Source organism: Rhinopithecus roxellana, chromosome 16 (assembly GCF_007565055.1).
Source record: "Rhinopithecus roxellana isolate Shanxi Qingling chromosome 16, ASM756505v1, whole genome shotgun sequence".
NCBI lineage: Eukaryota > Metazoa > Chordata > Mammalia > Primates > Cercopithecidae > Rhinopithecus > Rhinopithecus roxellana.
In genome coordinates this window covers 105,659,799-105,679,676 of record NC_044564.1, presented here as the reverse complement: position 1 = coordinate 105,679,676, position 19,878 = coordinate 105,659,799, and positions in this window count along the sequence as shown.

Genomic DNA, 19,878 nt, shown 5'->3' with positions numbered 1-19,878 from the left:
CTATTCGACCATCTTGCTCCGCCCCCTCCAGTAAATGTAATTTTCAAGAAGAAAAAGAGAAGCAAGCAAAAAGGAAAAAAGGAAAATGAGTTCTGACATTCCATATTTTACCATAAATGTAATTTTCAAGAAGGAAAAAGCAAGAAAACAAAAAAAAAGGAAAATGAAGTTTGATATTCCATATTTTATAATGAGGTCTGACATTCCATATTTTACCATAAATGTAATTTTCAAGAAGGAAAAAGTAAAAAACAAAAAAAAAAAAAAGGAAAATGAAGTCTGACATTCCATATTTTATAATGAGGTCTGACATTCCATATTTTACCACAAAATCTAGAACTTCTGGAGTATTTTAATGAATTGTTTCATGTTCCACTAGCATTTCTTCCAAAGTTTTAGTGTAGCACTGTAGAGATCACCTGTAATTATTTTCCAAACAAGCTTATCATTGTTTTCCTGTTTACATTTTATGACTCTTCAGCCTTTAAGTTCCCTTTGCATATATCTTGATTGAAAACCATTGACATTTCTTTCTCTTTTTAAGATTTTCCTCTCTTCCTCTCTTCCCCCCTCCTCCTCCTCCTCCTCCTCCTCCTCCTCCTCCTCCTCCTCCTCCTCCTTCTTCTTCTCTCTCTCTCTCTTTCTTTCAACAGAGTCTCGCTCTGTTACCCTGGCTGGAGTTCAGTGACACAATCTCGGCTTACTACAACCCCTGCCTCCCAGGTTCAAGCGATTCTTGTGCCTCAGCCTCCCGAGTAGCTGGGATTACAGGCACCACGTCAGGCTAACCTGTACTTTTAGTAGAGATGCGATTTCGCCATATTGGCCAGGCTGGTCTTGAACTTCTGACCTCAATAGATCTGCCAGCCTCGGCCTCCCAAAGTGCTAGGTTTACAGGCATGAACCACCACGCCTGATGAAAATCACTGACATTTCTGTCCTTTGTTTGTCATTCTTCTTTAATATCTGTTGTTATGTCTTGAAATATTTATTGCAAACATTTTTTAAATTGAAGAAAATGTAGAATTCATGTAATGAATAAGACTTTAGTGAATACTGCTACTTTTAAATGAAAGCAAGCACTAAGGGAGAGGGGAAATCTGAAATGTAAAAAGAGAGCGTGAGAATGAAAAACTCATTCTGAAACTGAATTGCAAATTCAGAACTTCAAAAACATTGTTGAACAGAAGTCTGGATAATGCAAAAATTCAAATCAGAGGAAAAATTACAAGCTTCAGAAGATAATTAAGAGATATCAAGAACAGATGAAGAAGAATAAAGTATAAAGAGGAATTAAGTAATATTGTCAAAAAAAAGTGTTGAAGTGTTGATGAGATGCAGAAGTGAAAACAGAGCTTACAGCTATTTCCTGCTTCTCTTTTCACACTGCTTGTCTTGATCACAGTGCTCTATACATATTAGTTTATTAGTTTGGTTAATTCTCAAAACAACCCCAAGGCTGTGATTACTATCCCCATTTACAAATAGTAAGCCAGAGCAATTGCCTGAAGTCGACTGTATCAAATTATAGTTGCTATGTGACAGAGCCAGGATTCAGTTTGAGATTTAGACTCTGGATTATGTGTATTTAGCCAGTTTAGTACATCGCCTCTCAAGAAAGATGAACATCCATAACTAAGAACATGACAAGATTAATTTAAACACAGCTACATTTGATAACACTTGGTTTAAGCAAATTATATGTACATATAAATATATGTGTGCAGAAATATACATTTTCCAAGTACTGATTCCCAAGCAGTCTCCTATCAAGCACTAACAAGGTCCGACCTTGCTTAACTTCCAGAATCAGGTGCATTCTGGGTGGTATGGGTGTCAACTATATTTCAAGTATTTATGATAATCTGGAAAGAAAAGGAAGAATATCTATTAAAAATATCTATAGGTATCTGGAAACATCTCTATGGCAATAGTCAGAGCTAAAAGATAATGGATCCTTTTCTATGGAACTGAAAAAGAAAAGATATAAATAAATCTTTAACAGAGCCAAGTAACTCTATATTAGTAACACCAGGAAAACATCCTCAGGTATGTAAGGTATTGAACAGCACACCATGTATAAACATTCAGGAAGTTATACAACAACACAGAAACACCAAGAAGGCAAATTCATCAAAATTAGGAATTTTTCAATTGAGAAATTGTAGTAACATAACTGACAGTAGCCATAATAAAGAATTTTTAAATTGAGGAATTGTAGTACAATAATTGACAGTAGCCATAAAGTGTTTTTGATGTGTTTACTTATCCCCCCTCCATTGGCGATTAGTTTTTTAAATGGTATAGTTCAATGAGATTGCAAAAAAAGCTGTGTTTGTACAGTCAGCCCTCTGTAATTGCTAGTTCTGCATCTGTAGACTCAAGTAACCACAGATGCAAGCAATTACAGTTAAAAATAAACACACAAAATAAAAATAATACAATAATAAAATTATATACATAAAAACAATACAGTAAAACTACTTATATAGCAGGCCAGGCGCAGTGGCTCACACCTATAATCCCAGCACTTTGGGAGACCAAGGCGGGCAGATCACCTGAGGTCAGGAGTTCAAGACCAGCCTGACCAACATGGAGAAACCCTGTCTCTACTGAAAATAGAAAAAAATTAGCCAGATGTTGTAGCCCATCCCTGTAATCCCAGCTACACAGGAGGCTGAGGCAGGAGAATCGCTTGAACCTGGGAGTTGGAGGTGGCAGTGAGCCGAGATCGCGCCACTGCACTCCAGCCAGGGCAACAAGAGCAAAACTCTGTCTGGAAAAAAAAAAATTTACATAGCAATTACATTGGATTTGGTATTAAAGTAACCAAGTATACTGGAGAATTATATAGGTTATAGGCAAACACTGTGTCACCTTATGTAAGAAACTTGAGCATCCACCAATTTGGGTATCCACAGGGGTTCCTGGAACCAATCCCCCTTGAATATTGAGGAACAGTATCTATGTTTCTGTACTTGCATGTAAATATATATTATATTTATATATACATCATACATATGCACATATATATACACATTAAAAATATACACACATATCATCTTATTTAGTAATCAAACTAATATCTTATTTAGTAAGCATTTTGTAAAAGAACTGCCTTTGATGCTCATGTCCTGCTAATTATTCACGACTGCCATTCTACATCCACCAGATAAGTGGCAATTAGCAATCATTTGTGTTTGCTTCCAAGACTGATATTGCCAGCTGCACTTGTTATTTTGATGACAAAATGTAATAAATGATTATGTAATCTGATAAAATATTAATGCGAAAATCTTCCGTTCTTACGAGCTCTAGGTCAAATATTTTACAAAGTCCCAAGAAATCAAATTTAAAAACTATTATAAGCAATTGTAGAACCTTTTTTAAAGGTTCAAAGAAATAATAAAAACCTGGAATGTAGGATTCTCCACTAATATTGCTTTATAAAATATCTTTTACTTTTCTCTCCATCTTAAAACCTAAAATTGAGATTCTAAAGGATGTCTTATGAGTGCAGATTATGGAAAAACAGAATAAAATTTCACCTGGTTGACTCAAATTTCATTAATATCCATTAGCTCTACATCAAAATGTGACCAAATTGATGAACATGCACTTCTGAACTTAATTTGAAATAAAGTATTTTGTCATTATCTGATAAAACTAACTTTTAAAAAATTGCCTATTTAAAGCTTGCTTCAATCCTACAAGAACGTGTCTCTTTGTCGTCTATCATCTCAACACATACACGCACACACAGAGAATCATCAATAAAGATATAAACTGTTTTCAGAGGAAAAAAGTATCTCCTATTAAATATCTTTTCTATTTGTAAATGAATATTATTATTAAATAAAAATGTCAGTTTAAAAACATAGCTTTGTGTAAATCCTTAAGTAAAATTATCTCCTATGTCTATGATTAGTCTATTCATTTATAATTTAAAAAACCTCTTATGGTTTTGAAATAATCAATTTTGAAATAATAAAACATTGATGGAAAAAGTCATTTATAAGTTTTATAGATGGTAGTCAAAGGGGAGGAAATAGTTTGTAAATTGTATTATACTTCACATATTCCAGGCTTAACAACTATGAAAAAATTTGACTTCAAATTTGTGCCAATCTTGCTTACTATACCTGAAAAAAATTATGCTGACAATTTTGTTATAGTATAAATAGTATTTCACATTAAAAATATATCCTAAGAAATCACAATTTTTTTCATTCTATATATTAACACTCGCTAAAAAAAGGATATACAATGCAAAATATTGAAATTTTCATGTCTTCAAAGAAAAGAAGGACATAATATTTATAGTATAACATACTGCTTTGCAAATGCTGTTAAGTGTGTTTATACATGTTACGTTAGTCTTAAAAGAATCTCAGAACAACCCTTTGTTAGGCATTGTATTTCCCCTGTCACAAATGAGGAAATTAGGATTGAATAGTATTTTTCTGCACTGATAAGGGATAAAATCAGGTTTTCACCCTGTCATTGTCTGTCTCACAAAGAACCTTCTGTTTCAATGGTTGAGAGAGTGTGTGGTCCCTGGACTAGAAGCATCTTTTTGGAAATGCATTTTTTTTTTTTTTTTTTTTACCAACTTGCAGACCACCTGAAATCAGAAACTCTAGGGATGGTGCTTATCAATCTTCTTTAGCTCTCCAGATGATTCTGAGGCACATTCTAATTTGAGAACCATTGAGCTATATCATTGATTAGAAAGGAACTAAAGTTTGAAAAATAAACAGAAGTTTCCAGAATCATTTACAAAAACAGAGTCTGTTTTTTTGTTTTTTTTTGTTGTTTGTTTGTTTTCTGTCTTCTACCGCCTTTCTGCTTAAAATCCACAGGACTCTGGAGGATTTCTAAATAAAATATTGAATGTTATATGTAAAATATAACAATGTTTGTTGCTAAGGTCATACTTTTGTCTTTATTCTGTGCATCACTATTGTGTTCATCTGGTTCTGAGATAAAGGTCTTTGATTTTTATTTACCTAAAATTTTAACCTCTGAAATGTAGTGTTTTCAAAAGTGACACTAGAAAGTTGGGGTAAGGCAAAGGAAATAATGGATCTGGGAGCTATGATGCTATCTTTTCCACCTTTTCCTGGATTCCATAGAATTGATGCCTTAGAAATATCATTTCATTTATTTATCCTATGGCATCTCTTCTCTCTTCCCTTAAATCTGTTACAATGGGACGTATCTGTTCTGGATGACAAGCATGATCTTCTTCCTCTCATTTAAAGAGTCGTTGTTGCTTTTCTTATTTGTAATGTTATCCATTCATTCTTCTGTGTGCAAATCCAGCTCTGCAGCTTGATGACCGGAAGAGTTTCCGTAGGAATCCAAATCTCCCTCAAAAACATGAAAGACAGATGCATTTGGGAGATTTCTTCAGGTTTGTCTTGATGGTCTATCTCTAGCCAATCTAGCAGGAAGTAAGACAAAAAGTAAGAATCCATAGCATATGCTGAGCTCTATCTTCCAAGCACCTGGGGGTTTTGATAGTGGTAGTATTCTAAACTTTATGGAGACAAAGATACCAATCTTTTTCATTTGTCTCATACTTTAATCTACCTTGTAAATGTCAGTTATATATTCACTCATATTTCTAAAAGAATTTTTGTTCATTTTTAATGTATTTATCGAATTTACCTGGAATTATTGTTAAGATACGGTTCTGATTAGATTTTTTTCCCTCAAATATCTGTCAGAGCTCCTAGTATTATTTTATTCTTCTTTTTCTCATATATATGTGTGTTTTTTTTGAGATGGAGTTTCTCTCTTGTTGCCCAGCCTGGTGTGCAATGGTTCTGTCTCAGCTTGCTGCAACTTTCGCCTCCTGGGTTCAAGTGATTCTCCTGCCTCAGCCTCCCGAGTAGCTGGGATTACAGCAATGTACCACCACGTCTGGCTAATTTTTGTATTTTTTTTAGTAGAGATGGGGTTTCACCATGTTGGCTAGGCTGGTCTCAAACTCCTGACCTCAGGTGATCCACCAGCCTCGGCCTTCCAAAGTCCTGGGATTACAGGCGTGAGTCACCATGCCCAGCCATTTCTCTCATTCCTGTGAAATACTTCCTTTACCTGACACAAAAATCATACATAGACCAACATCTAGTTTTGAGTTACCTACTGTTATTAAAATGTGAAATAATTTGAATAATTTATGCCTATATCACCCATTGACTGCCGACTTTGAAAATATTCTTGATTAAGATTATTCTCAATTTTAATTGGCTGACTTTAGAATCATTGCCATTTGTTTTGAGTTAAACCTATATACTAATGTAAGAAATAAAAATGTGTCTCCTCTCCAAAAGTGGATGTGATTTTACAATTATTAAAATTTTATTTTATGTTTCTTCTTATAATTTAAAAACTCTCTTTGCTAAGGCCTGAGATTTTACTTAAGTTATTAAATATTTATGGAATAATCTATCATTTTATGCTTTAGTATTCTATGATTTGTGTGGCTCTTGTGAATTTTAAAAGGTGATCAAATTCCCTACATATTTCACAACTCCAAATTGTATATACATGAAACATTTGTACGTTTTTAATTCTTTCACAAAACTTTATTATTTCTAATTATACCGTTTTCCTTTTTGACAACATAGCACACAATTTGGCAAAATATCTAATACCCTTAGGAAGGGTGCTATGATTAATTTCCAATGTAAGGAATTCCACAGGACACTGAAATTCTTTGTTATCCTGTAACTAGAAACAGAATGATCTATACTCTTCAAGGAACAGATATAAATAAAAACTAGTGAGAGAAAGTGGTTTCGCAGGTTAGATTAAACCAATGTCTGCAAATCAGAATTCTAATAGTCCAAATTCACATTTCTGGGTTAATCCCATGAAAGCTCCAGACTATTTATTTTGGGTACAAAAAAATTACTCAGTAATGCAACTAAGAACAATTTTATATGGAGATATTTTATACATTTTTTCATTTTCCTTATCATGAAATTTGTGAATAAACTAGAATTTAATGCTAGCATTTGATTCTCAACTCCCATTTGGTGAACAGCATAATTATTTTAGGTGGAAATGAGCTAATAAAATGCCTTAAGCTAGGGATTGTTTTTCCTCTTTCTCTAAACCTGAAGCTTTCATAGTTGAGATATTTATCACTTCCCTCTGCTGCTATGGAAAAATAGTAGATATGACTAATTAAATTAAAACTTGCCCATTTATTGTAATACGGACAGAGCAAAAATCTTAAAATTATACCTTACTGGACCTGTTTCTTCATCTGTAAAATGTGGAATAATAACAATAGAAAATGGACTGGAAAATATTAAAGTGTCTCATAAATATTTGTATGATAATACACAAATACTATTCTATTACTCTATTTTCTATAAAAATATTAAAGCCACCAATTACTGAGTTATATATTATTCATTTTCTTCTTATTTCCAGCATGAAATCACTAAACCAATATTTAATAAATCTCTCAATGTGCCTGGAGCTATGCTAATAGGCAATTTACAGATCCATTTTTACCACCTATTAAAAGCTTAAATTTAATGAAAAATTACAATCCAGAACTGCATATTTTTAAAAAATGCAGAAATTTATAAGAAAATGTTTAAGTCAACATGAGATATTTGTAGACATTAAATTTGTTGTTACAGATTTTTAAAAATGTATGGACTAAACAATTATAGGCACTTATTAGTAAATAATAGACTTACCACTCATTTATGATGGATTACAAAGTGTCATTTTTTGAAAAAATGATTTTTCTTTAATCATTTTAATTATTACATTTCATGCATAGAAAGCAACATAAGAACTATTATTAAATCCTGCCTAGATAGAAATAAAATGGCTTGAGCTACAAATTTAGAGGCTGTTTCTACACGATAGCAAGACATTTCAACAATTCAGTCAGTTCAGTAAATATCAGACAATATTGTTTCACTGAATTGCTGCATTGAACTCACTTTAGTTGCTTCACTGAACTGACAGTTTTTTTTCTAGTTGGTTGATATAAAAATAGTTATTAGTAAAAGGAAAGTGTGCATTTTGTAAAAACTATGACCATGATATTTAATTTCCTTTTGAACATTATGAATTTAAATATGTGACATATATTGTACAAAGAGTCTTAAAGCATAAAATTGAGTAATCTTTTATGGTAGAACACACACACACATGCACTTCCCTTCGGTGCATTTGCATTACAAAATATTGGAAGAAAGTATTACCTCTTTGTATAACCTTTTCATTCAACAGTTTTATGATTCATGCAATATAATCAGAAATTTATTTTGTTTCTGTCCTTGAATTTTTTTTTTTTTTTTTTTTTTTTTTTTTTGAGGCAGAGTCTCACTCTGTCACCCAGGCTGGAGTTCAGTGGAGCGATCTGGGCTCACTGCAACCTCCGCCTCCTGGATTCAAGCAATTCTCCTTCCTCAGCCTCCCAAGTAGCTGGGACTACAGGCACGTGCCAACTAATTTTTGTATTTTTAGTAGAGACGAGGTTTCTCCATGTTGGCCAGGCTGGTCTCAAACTCCTGACCTCAGGTGATCTGCCCGCCTCAGTCTCCCAAAGTGCTGGGATTACAGGCATGAGCTACCATGCCCCGCTGAATTTTTTTTTTCTTTTACTCTAACAGATTCTGATAGACAAAATCTATTTCTGAGTATTGCTAACATTCTGTTACTTAATCTGTATATCCCGTTTGTGAAAACTGAATATGCTCTACACATACTACAGGCTTTTTTTCTGTATGTATATTTTACTACAATAAAAGTTTTATAAAACTGTCCAGGTCCATATATTAATCAAAAATTATTTAAAGTAAGTCTCTCCTTCTTCATTTGGATCCTTTAATTTGTGAGAAGCTGATAAAAGTAAGTGGTCCTTCTTCCATTTCTAATGCTTTCATTCCATCTTGCTAACCAGAGTTTTTGACAACTCCATGGTCAGGTGAAGAAAGGACACAGATTAGAGGGTTATATTAGTTAGGATTCTCCAGAGAAACGTAATTAATGAAATGCATGTATAGGCATGGAAATAAATTTATTTTTAAAAATTGGTTCAGATGATTGTAGGGGCTGGGAGGTCTGGCAGGCTAAAGACCCAAAGAAGAGTTGATGTTGCTGTCTGAGTCTAATGGCAGTCTTGAGGCAGAATTCCCTCTTCCTTGGGGGACCTGGGTGCTTTTCTCCTAAAACCTTCAACTGATTGGATGTGGTCCACATGCATTGTGGGAGGTGTTTTGCTTTACTCAAAGTCTACAAATTTGAATATTAGCCTCATCCAAAAAATTTGCATGATAATACATATTGGTGTTTGTCCAAATACCTGCGCAATGAGGCCAAGTTGATATATAAAGTTAACCGTCACAGAGGTCATGAGGTTCTTGTTTTGCTTTACTTTTACAAGTTGATGATATACCTCTGGGCAGAACAGATCATAAAAATGACTTTTTATGACTTTTTCTCTCTTTGATACTTCTCAGATTCCTGAAATGACTCATTGGAAACAACTGACTACACTTTTATATGTAATGTACTCCCTTTTGCTGAGCAATCTAACTCGGCTCCTTACTATTGTTGCTGTGTATTTGTATGCTTTAAGTGCACCCTATTCTCTATTTGGCAATGTTTTCCTCTTTCGGAAGTCCCTGGAGGCAAGATTTTAAATGGTTCTTGTCTGGCTCCCTCTCTCATTTGGTGATATTTGATCCATAGAGAGTGAAGGTTGATCCCAACACAGCTACTTCTATTTCTGCACATTGTGTAGCAGAAAGCTAGCCTATGTCTTGTCTTTTACATGTCCTGGTAGGCATTTTATACAGGCCACTAACCACAAACTGCAGAAGATACATATTAAGCTCTTTGAGTAGTATCCTTGCAAAACCTCTTATAAGGTTAGAGGTGAACATACTCCACCCCTCAATCTTGGTTTTAAGGGAGTAACACTCAAAGCTCAGCTGTCTACAGAGAAATTCAGTCTAAAATCCTCTGCTAATCTACCACAATCCAAATCTTTACAAAGCAGGTACAGATGAGGGTTTAAGATCCATATAGCATGTGTTTTTTTCTTTTAATAACTGCATTCTTTTAGGGTGGCCTGACAAATAACTTTGGGCTCTAATAATTATTGTCTTATTGTCCCGGCTAAAATTTATCTTAACAGTCCATTGAATACGTTTATAAATTGAACATTTGACTTGTGATATCAGATACAACACCCCTTGATATATTTATGAAGAACAGTGTTTTCACACAAACATGCATACCTAGATAAAGTCCATAAATTGATGAGGCAGAAAGATAGCCTACATTTTGTTAAATTTTTTCTTAGATGGTATGCTGTCTTTCTTTAGCAGTGAAGACTAACCATGATGCTTGATGCTTTCTTCTTTGACAGATGCACTATTAGAACACCAGGAGAGATTATGATACAAGAAAAAAAATGTATTATATATTATAGTGGAAGACTGGAAGGCGTCAATGGCAGAACAAGAGGCAGGAGTAAAAGGGGAAAGGGCAGAGAAAAGTAATACATGCTCAGCAGGCATGGCAAATACAGAAGATATAAAGCCAGTCATAGTTAATAGCAGTTGAGCGAAGAAAGATGAACTCAAATCCAAGAATTATCACAGAGTGAGTGTGTTGTGAGCCGTGGAGGGGGAAGGGCCAAAGCAATAGGCAATGATATTCAGAGATACGGCAAGACAGAAGTTTGTTACCAATTGTAAAGTCTGAAATTCGGAAGTGAGACCTCAGGCATAGGTTTGAGAATTTTCATAGACAGAATTTCATCCCCAAGGAAAGGTTTTTAAGTGAGGACAACTCATAAAGTACTCTTACTCTCAGTAAAGATGTTAAGACATCCTATTCATAAGGTAAGTGTTTGGCTATAATTATCAGAGAAGAAAAATGTGTTTCGTTACTTGTCTCGTGACCTAACAAATGCCTGAAAAATAAAACCAGTGTACAAGTTCAAAGCCATCCGACCAGCAAAAGGATGCCAATTTAATTAGCTCATCATCAGGCTAACAATTCAGATCCCTAGGGTAGTGATCATTATTTTTCCATAACTCCATTGTACTAGTCAGCATTTCTTTTGTTGCAAACACAGATCAACTGAAGAAAATAAAGCAAACCCAACCAACTAGGATTTGCATGAAGCCAGGGTCTAAAAGCTATTAATCTATCACCAGATCTTTCTTACGCTCTCATTCTCTTGAGTCCAGTTCTCTTTACGGACTGGTGTCATTCCTTTTGAAATGGAAGATTCACATTGTTGATATTAGCGAAAAAGAAAAATACAAAAACTTATTCTCATAAAAAGATCAATAATGAAAGAACAGGAATGACCTCTAATACATAATTGTAGGCTGAATCTGGATATTTGGTCAATAAGCATATTGTGAGTTGATCATATCATAAAAACTGAATCTAGACTTGAGGACCCACTAGACCTATATCTTAGATAAGTTAATAAACTTCACTCAGATTTAGTTCCTTCATATATAAAATGAATATAGAGGTACTTTGAAACGTTGTTAGCATTAATGAAATAAAGTATAAGTGACATACTGTGGACACACAGTAGTTGCTCAATAAATAGGTGAAAGGATCTATCAGTGCATATAACAGTATTCCCAGGCCACACCAAAAAGGGTTAACAATCGTAACGGTATTTGTTCTGATCCCTCAATCAGTATTTAAGACACTGGAACCACAGCTCACTGAGAACTTTCCTTTTATAATGGATCTTTTGGAAGCTTATTTTGGTTTTATGCCCTTGTAAACTGCTCCTTTTGGTAATGCAAATACCAAGAATGGCACACAGCCTCCTTTCTGCCACTGTAGTACTATTGGTTCTTCTCACTGTAGCCAATGCTGGTGTTTCAAAGTAGGTTTCTCCCTAAGTTATTATGATTCTCATACATTACAAAAAGAAGCCTTCCTTTTTTTGTTTGCCAGTTTATCTTTCTTACAACTTGAAAAATGTTTCACAGGAACTGGGGCAGTGTTGAGAAACTCCCATCTGTGGCAGAATCAGGAATTTTTCTCCTCACCAATAATCAGTGTCCTGAACTAAAGTATATGAATCTTGGCTATCTCTTATTTCTGAGTGTATTCCCTACTTTCTAAGAGTGTATCACTAATTTTTAAAAATGATGTAGCCACTTTATTTATGACTTTGAAGGCTGTTATCCCTAAGTATAATAGCTTCTCACAGTTGCTCCCAGGAAGACAAGAAAGTCCAGATGCCAACAGGATCCTGTCAGCCATCTTCCATACCTTCAGTCTTAGATGTGATTATATAGATGACATTAGAATAGGGCTCATCGCTAACAGAAAACAAAACAGATGTACAGAGAGATCATTCAAAAGTGGCAACAGTACTTTAGATTCCCTGTCTGCTAATTTCATGCAGATTACAAGCTGCAAAGACAATAAGCCAATGCTTTTATTTTGTAGTTCAGGGACTTGGTCTTAGCCAGGGTCCTGGCAGGAAATAACACATCAAAGAGTTTAATTAAAGAGTGTTCAGTAAAAGGACAATTTACAGAGATGAATCAGAACTGATGAAAATGACACGAGATCATCTAGTATACAGGAATTTGCAATAGTGGGAGGCCGCTACCATCCATCATTCTATAGGTGAAAGGAATGGAATATATTAGAAATCCTAGAGGGAGCTATAAGCATGGAAGAGGGGATCAGAGACCAGCTGTGGCTGTAGAAAAATATAGCCTCTGCTAAAACCATAGCCCAAAAAACAGGCGATAGGAATAAATATCCCATCTCTCACTCCTCTTACCCTATTGATACTCCAATTGGTGAAACCCAAATAATAGGTAGGCAACAAAGACATCTGGTGACACAGCCTGTTAGAAGTCAGTCTTCTAAAGCACAGAACAGTGGAGAGAAGGTCAAGTAATGTATCCAAAGATAAAAATGGGGAGTGGCCAGCCAGTCTACCCCTTTTGTCATTCAGATTCCATTCTCATCCTTTTATTTAGAGAAAGTCTAGCATTTGAAGCACAAACTCATAAATGTCAATTTGCTATTATCCTAACAATGACTTGTTCTCCATCCAGTACCACCAATGGTGATTATAATATTTGTTGCCACTACATGACCATCAATTACCAACCACAAGGAGATTATCTGTTTACCCATCCAGTAAATACAATGAAATCCAGAAATCCATTTGAGAGTTTGGGTCTTATGTCCAAACCTGATACCAATTGTTTTATCTTTCATAATCGTAACTTCACATTCAAAAATTTAAAGAGACAACAGGTTGAAGATCCCTTATCCAAAATGCTTGGAATCAAGTTTCAGATTTCAAATTTTGAATTTTGGAATATTTGCATATACACAATGAGATATTTTGAGACTAGGACTCCAGTCTAAACACAACTTACTTGTTTTATATACACCTTACATATACAGCCTGAAACTAATTTTATGCAATATTTAAAATATTTTTGTGCATAAAACAAAGTTTTGACTGTGTTTTGACTACAACCTATCACATAAGGTCAGGTGTGGAATTTTCCACTTGAGCCTTCGCTTCAGCACTCAAAAAGTTTAGGATTTTGGTCCATTTTGGAATTTTAGATTAGGCATGTTTAACCTGTATAGCAAAACACAATTTGCAGATTTGTGGACATGGTTAAGGAGCCAGTGAGGAACAATAAATGTCTCAGGGTCTAGGAACTTCATGACTTTTAGTAAAACTATTTCTAATGAGCAAGGGGAAGAAACAGTGATTCAGAGTGTGATGTGACTGTAAACTCTCACAAAGATTAAGTCTTAGGTAGATGAAACAGCCACCAAAAAAATTGTGATCTGATATAGAGGGAGCAAGGAAAATAAATACCCAACCTCTCTACTTTCGCACCTTCTGTCCATGCATGTTACTGAACAAAACCAAAAGGAAGCCAGAAGTCGAGAGCCTGTACATTGCCTTTTAATAGAATTTGTTCTCACACGATGCAGAGAAGAGCAGAAAAGAATGGACAATAAAATCAAGATTGTCATAGGGTGAAAACTAGCACTGTCATTAATTTGGGTCTCTTCTTCGTTAGAAGTTAATCAGTGATGTGTCTAATAGGAAGTGAAAAATCATTATAAACCTTTGGAACAGGAAAATCTTATCACATAATTAGGTAGCACACTGGGTCCCAAGGGACACTGATGAGGTTTCTCTTTTCTTTCAAATATAAGATTGCCTGATTTCCAATGCCTCTATTTCATTGCGACTCCATGATGCAAAACAAAATGAGTTAAATTTAGTTATGAAATATACGTTTAATAAATTTCTTCTGTGTAACTGACACAATAAAGGCACTTAAAATTTTATTTTGGAATTATTTAGTAGCAAAGTTTTAATATTTCTCTTATGTCAAAGAGAAGGGAACAAAATGTTGGAGAAGAAAAAAGTTGGGAAGGAATTAGAAAGGCTATTATCCAAAAATGAATCAGAACATTCAAAATTGCATAAAAGAAAAGTCTCATTTGTTTGCAGAATGACAAATCTATGCTACTTCAGTAATGGCTACAAAAGTCAGATGCTTGCTTTACTCTAGCAGGGAAACATATCCGTCACGAGGCTTAACGTGCTCTTGTGTACTTTCTCAAACGCTTTGCTAGCACCTGCTGATTTACCTGAAATACATTTTCCAGAAACTGTTGAGTAAAATGAAAACATATATATTGAGTTTCACACTTCAGTCTCTCCAATTAACAGTGTTTGCAGTACCAGCTGTGAGCCCAGGAGAGGATTTAATGTTAAGTACAGCGGTCTAGTTAACAACAACAAAAAAGCTGAGCCATGAATATGCCAAATGTTTGTTTCTTATCATTTGTTTCCGAGAAATAGCTCTCTATTGCTGTTATTCAAACTTCCTCAAAGAACTAGCTCCTGACATTATATACAGGAGTGGCATGAGACAGGCTGCTGTGATAGACACAATAACTAAAATGTGGTATTTCCTAAGAAACCTTAGGCAGATCCCCTGTCCTCACTGGTTCACTTATCTAAAACAATACAAGTCCTTCTGTGCTCTGTTTCAAAGATTATAAAGTGAGATTAAAGAGTTTTGAAAACAGTGATCATATATACCACCAAGCCATGCAAAAAGGAAGAAGAAAAATGAATTTACTTACATACAAAGAGAACCCTGTAAATTTTCTCTTTTTAACTCATTATCTAGGCAATAATTGAATATTCACTGCTATTTTGGGAGACTATATCTGTAGGCAAAAGATAGGAACAGGGACAGTACTATTAATAGGTTTGTATCAACTTAGAGATACTAAAAGAGTATATAAAGTCTAGTCTTATTTAAGAGGTGATTAGAAAATCATCTATTCTAATATAGACCAGTGAGATGAGGCTGCAGTAAGCTGAGAACATGCCACCATACTCCAACCTGGGCCACAGAGTGAGACCCTGTCTCAAAAAAAAAAAAAAAGATTTAATACTATAAAAATCCTAGGAAAAAACTTTAGGAAGAACCCTTCTTGGCACTGGCCTGGGCAAATAATTTCTAAGACCTGAAAAGCAAATGCAACAAAACCAAAAATAGACAAATGGGACCTAATTAAACAGCTTTTTGTGCAGCAAAAGAAACAATCAACAGAACAAATTAACCTACAGAATGGGAGAAAATATTAGAAAACTATGCACTGGACAAAGGACTAATATCCAGAATCTATAAGGAACTTAAGTCAATAGGATAAAAACAAATAATCCCATTAAAAAGTGGGCAAAGCACTTTCAAAAGAATTACAACCAGCCAACAAACATGAAAAAATGTTTAACGTCACTAATGCTCAGAAATGCAAAGTAAAACCATAGTGACATACCATCTTATACCAGTTAGAATGGCTATTAAAAAGTCAAGAAATAACATGTTGGTGAGGATATGCAGAAAAGTGAATGCTTATATGCTGTTGGTGAGAATATTAATTAGTTCAATCTGTGGAAATCAGTATAAAGATTTCTCAAAGAACTAAAAATAGAAGTAACAGTCACCCAGCAATCCCACTACTTAGGAAAATAAATCCTTTTATCAAAAAGACACTTGCATTCACATGTCTATTGCTGGACTATTCACAATAGCAAAGTCATGGAATCAACCTAAGTGTTGATCAGTGTTTAAGTGGGTAAAGAGAATGTGATGTATATACACCATAGAATACTATGCAGCCATAAAAAAGAATGAAATAATGCCATTTGCAGCAACGTGGATGGAGCTGGAGGCCAGTATCCTAAGTAAAATAACTCAGAAACAGAAAATCAAATGCTACATGTTCTCGCTTATAAGTGGGAGCTAAAAAATGGGTACACATGGATAAAAAGATGGAAATAATAGACATGGGGGACTCCAAAATGGGGGAGGATGGAGGATGTGGGCAGCAGTTGAAATATTTCGCACTAGGTGCTATGTTCACTTTCTGTAATGGGTTCACTGGAATCCCAAATCTCAGCATTCTGCAGTATATCCATATGACCAAACTGCATATGGACCCCCAAACCTAAAATGAAACAAGTAGTCTTACAAACCAAATCAACAACAACAACAACACAAGTCAAACAAATTACAAGAAAAAAACCACAAAGCTGTAGTTACGGCTTATAGAACAGGAGGTAAGTGAGTCAGTGTCTGGCAGTGGATGAGCTGCAATTGTTTTACTATTCCTTATCTCAAGGCCAGTGCTTGTTTGGCTGCGAGAGAAAAAGAAAAATCTTCATGGCAGTTAGAACATAGTTTATCCTTTAAGTGTAGGAGTGTATGACTTAACCCTTGCCTGGCATACTCTTAAGTCTTGTTTATAATTTGGTGTCTTATTACCACAAAGAGTCCATTCTGTCAGTCTTTTGGTCTCTTTTAACATGAATGCTTGTCACTGTTGAGTCTAAACCATAGAAGGGTTGGGAAGGATAATGAAGTATATCTGACCTCCCATCTCATCATGCCCAGGAATTTAGTTTTTAAGATTTCTCTGGGCTACACTTGGCCAAGAAATTGTCCGTTCAGTTAGTTGGGTGGCTTAGGATTTTAGTTTTAGTTCTCACTCCTAAATGTTAACATATATACCACAGTAGGAAGTCGGCAGGGTAAGAGCTAGAGAATCTATGCCACTCTGTAACAAGGGAAATTTCCTGGTCAGGGAAGGGGCCTTGCTATGCATGGTGAGACTCCAGGGACCAGTGTGGTCTCTAAATCTATTCTTTTGCTGAGATAACTCATATCTGTGAAGCTAGAAAAAGTCTTTGGACCAATTTTAGAATACATATATTTCCTATAAAATTCTCTTTCTTTCAGTATTTTACTTTATTAGTAGCACAGAGTTGAAAAATTTTCTTATAATTAATTTTATCTGTATCCATGTGCCTCTTTACCCCAAAAAAGAAAGCCAAATCAAAATAACTCTAAAGGCTCATTTGCTCCCCAATAGCTAGTATCTTAGAATGCAGCTGGCTTCCTACATATACGTCATAAGTGCATTTGTAAAAACTCCAAAAGAACATATAGTTAAACTATTGAAAGTAATAAGTGAATTTAGTGAGATTGCTGGATATGTCAACAGACATGACTTATTGAATAACTGTATATAAGTAACAATACAGTAGAATAATTTTTCAAATGACATAATTTATAGTGACATCAAAAATATACAGTACCTAGGAACAAATCTAAAACATATGTACATGACAAGATTACAAATGATAAAACATTGAGAGAATTTAAGAATACCTAAATAAATAGAAAGATATACCACTTTCATGAATTGGAAGACTCAATATTCTAAAGATGTCAAGTAGCCCCAAACTGATTATATTAGATTAAATGCAAAACCAAGTAAAATCTCAGAATTATTTTGTAGAAAATGACCGGGAAATTCTAAATTTTAAGAAAATGAAAGTATCAGTGATATTCAAGGCAATCATACATTTTAAAAGTTGGGGACATACACTAACACAGATTTATATTTCAAAGCCATAGATATTAAGGCATTGTGATATTGACACAGCACAGACTAGTAGATCCATGGAACATTATAAAGATTCTAGAAAGAGGCATACATATATTGCAAAGGAATAATTTATGACAAGCATGGCACTGCAGTATAATATAAAAGTCCATTCTTCTTAGTAAATGGCACCAGATAGTCATGTTGAAAACAATCGATGTTGCCACTATCTCATAAAATACAAAAAATTCAACTCCAGATACAGTGTATATCTAAATGTAAATGGTGAAATAATAAAGCTTTTTGAAGTAAATATAGGTGACTAGCTTCATTGCATTGGACTCGGCAAAGAGATCATAAACAGGACACAACAATCACTAACCATAAACAAAAAAAAAATTCCAGAAGATGAAAAAACAAGCCACAGAGTAGAAGACATTTCCAATACCTATATCTAATAAAAGGACTGGTGATTGTTGCTTCCTGCCTGTCTGCTTGACAGATTTCAGACTTCTTCAGCCAGCCCCCACCAAATTACAAAGTCATATCTGATTCTGCTTCTCCAGCTGAACTTTGAATGATACAGAATTAGTTGTCTATTGCTATGTAAAAAGTTACCACATATGCAGTAACTTTAAACAACACCCCCTATTTATTATCTCACAGTTTCCATGGTTCAGGAGCCCAGGCATAGTCTTGTTGGTTACTCTGCTCAGGTTCTCACAAGGCTGTAATCAAGGCGTTGGCTAGGCTGCATGCCCTTATGGACCTCAGGGTTCTCGTCTAAGATCACCTGGTTGTTAGCAGAATTCAGTTATTGAATTTGTAAGATGGAGGCCCCATTTCTTTGCTATCTATCAGCTGAGGCTCCTCTCAGTAGCTTGATGCCACCCTTAGGTCCCTACCACATGGCTCTCTCTCAGGTCCTGGACAGCATGGTAACTTACTCCTTTAAGACCAATAGGAAAATCTCTGACCTCTAGACCCTCTTTTAAGGAATCACCTGATTGGGTCAAGCCCACCCAAAATAATATTCCTTTAAATTAACTTTATATCTGAAAAAATTCCTTGAGGTCACTATATAATGTAACCTAATAATGAGAGTGATATCCATCATATTCAAGGTAGAGCGTTATATATAGTTTTTATGCCAGGGAGTGGAAATCTTAGGAGCCATCTTAGAGCTTTGCTGAAAACAGTCCACTCCATAGTTCTTAATAAATCACTTCCTTCATACTTGCAAAATACATTAATATTTTCCAAAGATTCCTAAGAATTTTATGCGATTCAGCATCAGCTCAAAGTCCAAAATCTCATAATTTAAATCAGATACAAGTGAGCAAGAGGCTCCCAGATGTAATCTGTTAAGCATAGCACCTGGAACTCAATTTCTGTCCATATGTACACCTGTGAAACTAAAGCACTAAGTTATTTACCCTCCATGTACTTAACATAAAAAGGTAGGACAGGCATATGACAGCAGTTATAAACATTCCAGTTCAAGAGAGGGGGAAAATGGAAGGTAGAAAGTACTCACTTGTCCATAACAGTTCTGAAATCCAGCTAGAGTTCCTTGATTGGGTTTCAAAGCCTGAGAATAATTCTCCTTGTCTTTCAGTTCCTTCCTCAATCAATGCCTTTGGTTCTGCGCACTGAGTCATTCCTTTTATAGGAAAGGATGTTCTTTCAGCTGAATACAGTAGTTTTATTAGCCTACTTCCTGCCAGTAGAAACTTGGGATTCTGATAGCCTTCTTTCATTTTATATTTTCTATCCTGTTTAGTTCAACTTGGCAGTGTTTCTGCTGAAAGAATTTTCTCAAGAATGGTGAGAATTTTGCATGGATTTTATTGGGTTTCACCCCATTAGACAAAAGCCACA